General features: G+C 38.6%; 1 pseudogene; it reads right to left on the bottom strand.

The window, feature by feature from the left end:
* Positions 1–413: 413 nt before the first annotated feature.
* Positions 414–5182, bottom strand: LOC148015170 (uncharacterized; annotated as a pseudogene).
* Between the last annotated feature and the right edge of the window lie 5785 nt (positions 5183–10967).

The raw sequence follows: 10967 nt of genomic DNA, 5'->3' as shown, positions 1-10967 counted from the left end.
AAAGAGGATCATAATATGCAAGAGAAGAGATGCAAAAGACGCCTACGCAGTGAAGAACCTAGTGGAAGATGCGCACATTGACAGAGATGAAGAAGAGGAAGGAGTACAAATTGACATATGAGTTTGTGATGCCACATGATCAAGGAGGATTTACAGGAATAGGGATGATATAGAGGATTGATGAGCTATCATTGCCAAGGTTGGATACAAAGGGATACATGTTAGTTGGGATCTCCTTCAACAACTACCCCCCAGCCTACCTTTTTGTGTCTACTACTATTCGAGCTACCTATCCCTAACCAAAATCGGCATGTCTCCAACCATTTGTTGTCTACATTTTCTAGAACAATCTACAGTTTCAATTTCTGCATTGGTTTGTTCATGTATTGCTTATTAAGTATCCTTGTACATACTCACCAAGAGCAATCTGCATCTTGCTCAGCTTCCTCCATTTCTGCATGTAGGCTTTCATCATTCTCTAAATCATCCTTCCTCTCCATAAAGTTACCACTGCCATTGTTAACCTGCACATTTGATGATAAACATAAGCATTAAGCATTAGATGAGGAGGTTGGAAAAATCAGCTTTGAGCCTCTATGATGAAATGACTAGCATGGAAACTAGGCTGTCTCATGTTTGTAGATATCATTTTACTCTAGTAACATAATGGCAAACAAGAGCCAATAGTTTGCCCACATTAGAGCCTCATAGCCAAAGAAATCTTGCATAATATAGCCACTGGGTAATTAGTACAAAATAAGTTTATGAAGCACATAGCCAACTTATCAAAGTGCAAAGGCAACTCATCCTAGTTCACAAATATTCCTTACCTCTTCATAAGATGTTTTTTGTGATTATGAGATCTCCTATTTCCTTGAGTAAAAGATGTTCTAGGGGGCTACCCACCAGCCTTGATGGGTTGTGGAGATGGAGAATATCTGTCCCATGCAGATGGTGATGCCGCAAACAGAAAGTTACCAAAGTAAAAAAAAGTGTTCCAATGGACACTAAAAACCAATCAAATGCTGCACGGGGAAAATAAAAACTAAAATACCTTTGCTATACGGGGGCTCTCTTCCTTCCCAAGGAGAGACCATGCGAGACTCAGCTGGCGATGGTGGGATGTATACTTGAGATGGTAACCTAAGTCTATCAAATCTGTCATCAAACTTGAGGGTTCCTAAGGCATCTTCATTGAACAATGGATCAAGTAGTCTACACAAATACTTGAGTGTCCTAGTCTTTTTGTTGGACTACAGGCAACCTTCTTACTTCAATTCAAGTTTGCATGTTGTTCATTTTGTTTCTTTTTGCAAGTAGTTGCAAGTAGGGGCATCTATTCCATTATCGCACCAATACCTCACCCAGTCCTTCCAAAGTTTCAATGTGTGTGGTATACATATTCTCTCCAATGAGTGGCCAATCTAGCAATGGTAGACAATTTCATTAAATTCCCATAGAAAGGGGACCAAAACCCTCCCATGGGTGGTTTATTTGCACCTTTAGGTAGGAGCCAGTCCCTAGTTGTTAACTTGCCACATGTGAGGCAGTTTGTATATATATTAATTTAGACACCATAGTTAGGACCCACGCAGCTATGGAGCAGCAACCCTACTTATTCCATAGAAACAATGGTTTCACACAATGTAACTCAAACACCCTATGGCATTTAAACTACTATCTTGACACAAAAAGGCAAGCATTATAACCTTTGAGAGACTTGATTTTGGGTAGGCAAACCAATTTTCCTTTCAATTACTGCTTGCGTAGCTAATTGTTTCCTAGTTCTCATCTCTAAATTTTGATGCCAATAAATCTTGGATTCATTTGGCTATAAAGTATAGGTATTGAAAGCCTTCAGAGGGGTAGCAACGGCAACACATCAATTGATGACGGCAGTAGGTCATTGGCTGCAAGAAGCAGTACTCAACAACCTTCAACAACTGTGTCATGACCAGCAACAGCTTAAACAACAACAGGTTCTCATGGCAATGAATAGGGTGACAATAACCAAACATCTTAACTTGTTTTTAAACAATATTTAACTTAAATGGAAAGGAAAACAAAAAGGCCTAATGAAACAGCATACCTCTCCGAAGCTTTTGGACTTGAACAAGAAGTCCCACTAGGTTGGGAGTCCAGAGAGCTCTGCGGTGTATGATGATCCTTGATTGATGTCCCACTAGGCTCAATTGCGAATCTTTGCCTTACTTCGAACTTGCTGGGATGAATAGTTGCACCCATCTTGATTTAAAATAACAAAAACTTAAATCTCCACCCATCTTGATTCAAAAGAATGAAAACTTAAGTATTCTAATTCACCCTCATCATTTTCTAGAATGGTCTCTGCAACCTTGGCCTATGCCCAATGTGACAACCAAGACACACTGAACATTAATGCAAGAGTTGTACTCCTTACAAGCTAAGGTCCATAGTAATAATAGTACCAGAAGCATCCAATTCTTGTGTTTGAGACTTTTCACATCTCATGGGGGTTGAAGAAGTATTGTTTAGTTGCCCTTTTTTTTGAGTTAGTAAGTAGTATGGATGGATTGGATGTTTGCAATTTAGATTGTAAACTACAGCATTTCTACATCATCTTGGTCAGAAGATTAGGAAGCCTCCAAACAAATACACAATTGTCTCCACTGACCTGCTTGAAAACAATAAATCAGCAGCACCAAGTGAAAAAGCTGTAGTAAAGAAGCCAAGATCAACATATATACAACTCTAAAGGCCACCTTAAACTTACCGATATTAGCCACTTGCAATTAGGCATGAAAGTATCCCTGTTATTACTTCAGAATGACCTTGCCCCAAGGATAAAAGGCTTCCATCTAATATGTCTTGCATGTGCATGCTCTTATCAGAATGCAAGCATACTATATATGACCCACAAGGATTAATGAGAACATACCACAGAAAGGAGCAAAAGACATCAGAAAATATGATGACAAATATTGTACACAAACCCAATGTCTTAAAGATCAAAAGGAGAAAATCCGTAGACAAAAAAAGTGAGATATAAAGAGATGTGACTTTTTGAATTATCTTCAAGTGGTCAACCTTAAGAAGAACAATGTTCAATCCTTATTATATTGAGCTTTCTTATTTGAACATAGAAAAAATCATTGTAAAAACAACAACAATTTGATCTTATGCACCATTTGTAAAACATCAAAATACACACACCTTTTTTTGCCCTATTCTTTACAACATTCAAATTTCAAAATGTTTAGTAAATTGAGCAGGTTACAACAAGGACTTTGTTATTCATACTTTTATGGGCTCAATAGCTTCTCCTTCTGGTTTGAAGCATCTTATAGACTTCCCATCAGCAAGATTGAGCATGTTTAGCTTCTTATCCTGAAACCATATGGGACAAATAACTTAACATACTAGCCAATCATGTTTCAATAATATAAGACTTGTGGTAACCTTCCATGAAAATAACTTCCAACCTATCCAACAGTGACTGCTATCTTGTTGTATGGATCAATGTCCATATCATAAACTGTGCTAGAAGAAGCCATTTCTTGATGATAATGTGTACTCTTGATGCCCATTGTCGTTGCCTCTATGTTGCAAAACACCACTGATATGTAGGCAAGTGGTTTTACAATGGGGCCAAGACAAAATAGACAATCTTAAAATCCAGAGTAAAAACCATGAATTTAGGAGGAAGCCATACTTGTCCACACTAGCACTCAACAATTTGAAACCACTGCAAGCAACTTTTGCTGCAGTGATTGAAGCTGAATGATCATATAATGTCTCTATGACATCAAAGTTTCTGAAGTCAAAAATCAAGTGTGCTCAAAGAAGTAGTCTATGAGACAAACTCTTCAATAGCACAAGATAATAAAAATATATGCCTCCAAACATGAACTCTGAAAGTGAATTAAGTGATCACCATGTTGACAAAGGAATGACAGACTATGAATGTACAAGTCACAATACCTGCAAACATAATATATATGTACAAGAAGGTCTCTACCACCAAATGCCAAAAGGGGAATTTGAATTGCATTAATGTCAGCACCCATGTGGGCCACATCTCCAAAGCTCAAAGTAAGAATCTCTGCATCATGCACTTCCTTCCATGTATTACCACAAGTTCCAATATAGTATCACCAACCACCTATCAAATAATGCTGTTACACGTAGTGTCTTCCTAGCACCTTCAAGTCTAGCTATGATGCTTACTGAAGAAATAAACACATTTGATCAACCTTTGTTCACCTTGAAGTTTACAATCTAAAGGGACTGTAGATCATATAAATGAAGATTACCATTCCGATCACCAACTACTTAGATAATGACTATCTAAGGTGACAACGAATGAAAGCCCTTACATGAGTTTGAAGGATCGCTTGTCTCATTTGAAAATGTCTTTGCTTTTGGTTCAACTCACTTGTCTACAAAGGAATAACCATTGTTTACCTTGAAGTTTACAATCTGAAGGGAATGTAGATCATATACATGAAGATTTCCATTCCGATCACCAACTACTAGATCATGACCATCTAAGCTGACACTTAATGAATGAAAGCCCTTACATGAGTCTGAAGGATCACTTGACTCGTTTGAAATTGTCTTTGCTTTTGGTTCAACTTGCTTATCTATAGAGAAATTATAAGAATAGACTTGAGTAAGAGCCACATAGTGAGGTCTACTACCAAACTAATTTTGTATGGTAGTCATGTTCAAGATGGCCACGATTCTCAAAAGACATGCAACCATGAATCGATGTGCATGTGTGTCATGACCACATTCCATATGTGCAGCAATTAAAGCGGTCCATAACACTATGCCTTGACTTGCTATCCTATTGAACACATGTTGTGCTTCTGAAAGCAATCTACATTGCCTATACATATCCACAAGTGTGTTTCCCACATAAAGATCTTTGTCCCAACCCTTTCTGCATACTTCAGCATGTAGATCTCTGCCCACTTCCAAGGCCCCTAAAGTGCCACAAGCTTTTATACCAAGAACCAGTGGTCAATAGATCCACAGGGACACATTCTAATTGTATTTGTTGGAAACACTTCAGCACCTCTTCATCGAACCCATTTTCAGCACATCCTTCGATCAATACAGTCCAAGAAACCACAGCTTGAGCTAGAAGCCCATCAAATTCTTTTCTCCCTTCAGTTATGGAGCCACATCTACCATACATGTCAATTAATGCATTGCTCATTGAGAGATTTTCCAATTCTGCCAGTTGGATTTTGGCATGTAATCACTAGCCTACTTCCAAGGCTCTAATGGTCCCACAAGCTTTCAAATAGAGAATGAAAGTGACAATATCTCCTCCTAATACACCTTCTAGTTGCATTTGATCAAAATAGCTAAGGCCTTCTTCACAATGGCCATGTTCAACATATCCTGCAACTAGAGCTATCCACATGACAACATCTTTAACATGCAGTCTGTTGGCGTGCTTCTCTAGACAAGTTGCATTTGGCATACATATCCACTAGTGTAGTGTTGACATGGAACTCTTTCTCCAAGCCTTTTTGAATGATTTCTACGTGTAGCTCTTAGCCTGTTTCCACAATCCCTATGGTTGCACAAGCTGTCAAGCAATAAACATATGGGTGACAACATTTGCATGCAATCCTTTGAGCTGTATCTGTTTGTAAGACTCCTGAATTTCTTGATTGAGACCATGTTCAGCATACCTTGCAATGAGCCCAATCCAGGAAACCACATTTTGAACTGTTAGGCTCTTGAAAACTTGAGGTCTCATAATAAACAATAGCCTAACACCCAACTAGGAAGGGTCACTTTGTAACCAATCAAAATTACACTTGATTCAAAGAGAGTGGAGTTGTCTTTTGGACTTCCATGACCATTAGGAGCCATGTTCAATCACACCACAGTCCCCTCAAATAGTGTTAAGTTGATTAACTAATCCTATGAATTTGTGGGTCATATCCTAGTAGCTCTATCTAGTGACTAGGATAGTTACCTACTTGATTGGGTCCACCCAACCATAGACTCTTGGTCATCACAATCAAGGACTCCCACTTTCATTGACTAGTTTGTTTTAGTTATATAGTTAGCAAAGTATGCTATCACACTGTGCGTACATATAAAAGTAGATTCCTTCAATTATCCCATTATAGAATATTTGTTGCATGTAATTTAGGCACAGGATATAAAAAATTAATAATCATAACAATTCATATTAATCATGGTTCAATTCCTTTATCATGATCCTTGCAAGAATCCCCATCATAGTCCTTCCCATAAAGCTCTTGAGCCCTCAAGGTCATTCCACTTCTTGACTAATATTTGAGATCATCCATCCCTAATAGATGACAGGGATCACAAAGCTAAAAATTCCTATGATAGATTATCAAGGAATTTACTAATTTGTTGATCTTACTGATCTAATAACCACATATCCTTGTCTTATTGATATCGAGGATCCAACAAACACATATGCTCTTAAATCTTATTTTTAGTTCACAAGCACAGACATAAAGTGGTCATACCAATATAAGGAATACAATGTTTTATAATCAATAAACAAGATCAACTAAATCAATACTTTTAACTCAAATAAAAATAAGTAAAATTCAGATAAATAATTCATTCTTGATTATTATGACACATGATATGGTTTGCATCCTAGATGTCATCTTCTAAGTTTTGTTAGATATTATCTATACCTCACCCTTGTTAGGTGCTACCAATGATCCATGTGTTCGTGAGGAGTGCACCTATAATAAATCATCTATGTAACGTACGTGCATAGGATATTAAGAAATACCCTTTCTCACATGATATAAGGCCATACAATGACCCATTTTACTTTACTTAACTTACATTATTATTTTTTGAATTGTAATTTAAAAACTTATTTTGTAAATATAAACTTGTAAATTTTACTAAATAAAATACTCTTTATTTCGAGCTCATGTGGTATCTTATATGTTCTATAAGGTGCACCCTTGGGGGTGTTCTCTAAGTTGTAAGACTTCTATTATGAGGAGAAGCTAAGTGTGAGATCAAACATTGATTGGATCCCGGACTTGTATATTAGATGAGATCTATGTGATTGAATGGAGAAAAAGGTGATATTTGTGGATCTACCCTTCATGTTAGATAGAGTACTTATGTTGGTAGCAACTCGAGGCATAATGCGTTGAGTTGTGGGGTATGTAAGTTATCAAGGATCTCTATTTTAGGGTTTGGGTGCTACAAAAGTAGCCCCTAGCTAGGGGATCTTAGGAAGGCTATGGCCAACCCGATGTGGGTTTGAGGACAATAGTACCCCTAGCTTGATAGTAGTAAATAAAATAGTCATGAGTGACTAAGAAAGGTTCATAATATAGTTAGACATTCCAACCAGATTATCTTTCTTAACTATAAAAGGAAGACCCCCTCCAAATCCATCGACAAATCCATCTTTCATTGAGTCAGAGTTCTTCTAGTTAGCCTTAAGCTCTTCACCTATCATCTATTTGGATCACCATCTAAGCTTCACATTGGAAGCACACATGGTGGACATACCCATCTTTCTATTAGTCCATTTGAAATTAGAGTAGTTTTTGTTCTTCTCATATTGTAGTCATTGCGTTGTGTAATTTTAACACGGTATTAGAGCACAAGGGACTTTAAAGAGTAAAGAGTACATAAGAGGTAAGGGCTTCAACAACAAAGAGGAGAAATGCCATATGATGCATTAAGTAGCACTATCATTGCATCAAGTAATGGTGCTACTATATTGACAATTTAAATATTGAGGATTGTTCCACCAACCTTCAGTGAAGCTAAGTTAGATAGTGGTACAAAGAATACTTTATGTAAGTTTAAAGCCACAACTATCCTTTATTCTTATGAGCTTCTAGAGACGGTGCTAGGGATTGAGCCAGGACCACAACCCACCCCTGAACATCCCAAATTTTAGGAGAATAATTTTCTCCTCAAGAAAGTCAAACCACCCGAGTTTGATGTAAAATGGAAATATGTGAAAATGGACATAGTAGTATGGATAGAGACAATAGAAGACTACTTCTTAGCTGTAGGGACTAGTCCTATAAACCAAGCCATGATTGCTAAGCTTAAGTTTCTAGGAGAAACTCAATTGTAGTGGAAATGGTAGTACATGGATCAAGGAATTCTAAACTAGCTATCGTGTTGGGACTAAGAATGGGCCTGACACTAGCTCTAGGGCTCTAGTTGGGGGGCCTCTATGCTCAACCAAAACACCCCATGGCATTGCAATCAGGAGCACATAGAGGCTAACCACACTAATCTAACTTAAACACATGTTTGTACCATTTATAGTCCAATGGATATCTTCCCAACTCATCATATGGAGTACCCAAACATAATGGTGCCTAGCACCTCCTCATAGCACATACACAGGGAGCAACCTTTGGTGGTTGATTGTCGCAGCCCCACTACGACTCTCCTACACCTTGGGGATTGGCCCCAAGATGCATCATCCAAACATATAGCACATATGACACGTAGTCCCCTCTCGATTCATGAGCTAAAGGTCAAGTGGTGAAAATGCCAACCACGGGAATTTTATTTCACTCCTAGTAAGCCTCTGCAATTTAGGTGGAGCTCTGGACACCCCTTGCCAAGTCCGGAATGGAGTTGAAGACAGTTGTGGCCCCAACGTCTGTGGTGTTGGAAGATTCTATTCTAGATAAAGGATGGAAATTGTGGTGCCATGTGATTTGGTCCAGTTACTTCTGCAAGATAGAAGGGACATATAATTTCTCCTATATGGGCAAGAGGCAAAGATTAACTTGAAGATAAGTTAAGGAACTTGCTTGACAAAAGGACTGCTTGCTTTGTTTTTGTGTCAGTGCTATAAGTTATGTGAATGAACCCTGTTCCCTAAAAGGTTTAATTAAGAAAGCTGGTTTTAAATGTCACTCATAAATGTGATAAGACCTAATTAAATAACTAAAGAACGCCTATTGAGGGAAGCAGGTGGACCGAACCCCCGACGGGTCTGAGGGTGGTCTTAGAGAATTAGGAGACTTCTCATAAGGTTTTATCGATGACCAATCCTCAGTAACTATTAGGTTAGAACTCTGATTCATGCAATTTTAGGGGATTGGAATGGGACTATGCCCTATGGGTAGAGAGGTTGAGCGACACATCCCTCTCGTTTCCCATTCTCTTTGAACCAAGTGCACTATGGATCTGCTTCGGCTTGGTTATCTCTACGTAAAGTAGGATATCTAGGACCCGACGCTAGAATGCTGTTAGGAGTCCTTGACCATTAAGAACCCAAATCTCAGGTGGATCCTAGTGGGTTTGACCACAAACATTCTATTGCGAGGCAGACTCGGGAAACCTTGGGCAAAAAATCTCGTAACATTCCATTGGAGTGCCGAACAACGTCGCTTAGATGGGCCGCTAAAAACGTGCCTGGACAACGATAGGCGGGCACATTACAATTGGGATTAGAGCAAAACTTTGTAATGATATGTGATTTATTAATGTATGGTTCGTAGGCGTATCCTAAGTGGAATAACCTGAGCGGTATGGCTTGATTGTTAGGCACCTTTTGCACCCATGATTAGTGGCATGCAAGAGAAGAAATTCCTTCTCAAGCAGATTAAGGCACCTGAGTTTTGTGGAAAAGGGATAGATGTTGCAGCGGAGGCGGAGATATGAATTGAGTCGATGAATGATTATTTCTCTGCTACGGGAGAATTGCCTCTACCAATCAAGAAATGATAGCCATAGTTGGCCAAGGTTGGATATGGTGGAAGCAATGGTGCAAAGATCAAGGTATTTTTGAAGCTGTTGTGACTTGGGTTCAACTGAAAGATGTTGTATGCGGATGATACCTTACACCAACCTACCAGACTTTGAGGATTGAATGAATTCTTCAAGCTCAAGTAGCTGGAATTAACCTTAGAAGCTTACTACTCAAAGTTTGTAACCCTGCTAAAATACGCACCACTTATGGATACTGCACAGCATGTATCCAAGTTTTGCCATGGCCTGAACACTCCTCTGAACCATTGTCTTGAAGCAATGCATCCAACAAATTTGCAAGATGCATTCCTTCGAGTAAAGCCAATCATTCAAAAACTTAAATTGGGCAATTGTGACAAAGGTGATTCCTGAGATTAGGGCAAGAGATGCCACATGCGGGGAGAGATAGGGCACATCGGTAGGGGATGTCCCAATCGTCGATGCTTCCACTACAATGAGCTAGGGCACATTCAAGTAGACTGCCCTGACTTAAGTCCGGAAGATATTAAGCATCCAAGAAAACAAAGCTACGCAAGTGCAATATTTGGATATATAGAGGAATCACATGAAGATAAAGACCGAGAACCCACCACACCTCTTTAGGATGATTAAAAATCTTAGAAATTTTATTGACATGTAATACAACTTGTATTGGAATAGATCTTACTCCTGTAACTACAATTAAACCAAGTAAAATGAGTTTCTTAAAGTTTGAGTTTAGAACTTACAAGTGATCAGAGATACTCTAGCAAGGAATGACAGTTATAACTTACAATGAATTTTTCTTTAGTTGTTTCTTCTCAACTAATACAGATTGGGTCTTACCAAAATGTCGAAGCTTGGGAGTATTCTTTAGTATTGCAAGCAAAGTCGATCCTCCATGGATCTTAGTCCAGATCTAAAAAGAGGACAATTTGTAAACAAAGTTTTTGAGATAAAGGATCACTCCGGTCTGCTAAAAGGATCCTAGGGAAATTTGGTCTAAAGAAAAAAATCTAGCCAAAGTCAACCAAGAATCTTGTGACCCCAAGTGATAAAGCTCCACGTTGTTTCTATTGCAAGGAGTTAGGTCATTTCAAAAGGGAACATCCAAAGCACCCTAAACACCAATGCTCCTAGTGCCACAACATTGGATATATCCATGTCAATTGTCCCAACAGGACTCAAAAGGAACTTGAACTTACAAGGAATGAAGTTGTACAAGCTATAGTGATCTAGAACCT

The sequence above is a fragment of the Lygodium microphyllum genome, chromosome 24 (genome assembly GCF_053477565.2).
Source record: "Lygodium microphyllum isolate KBCC chromosome 24, Lygodium_microphyllum_v1.1.10, whole genome shotgun sequence".
NCBI lineage: Eukaryota > Viridiplantae > Streptophyta > Polypodiopsida > Schizaeales > Lygodiaceae > Lygodium > Lygodium microphyllum.
This window is presented reverse-complemented; position numbering and strand designations above follow the sequence as displayed.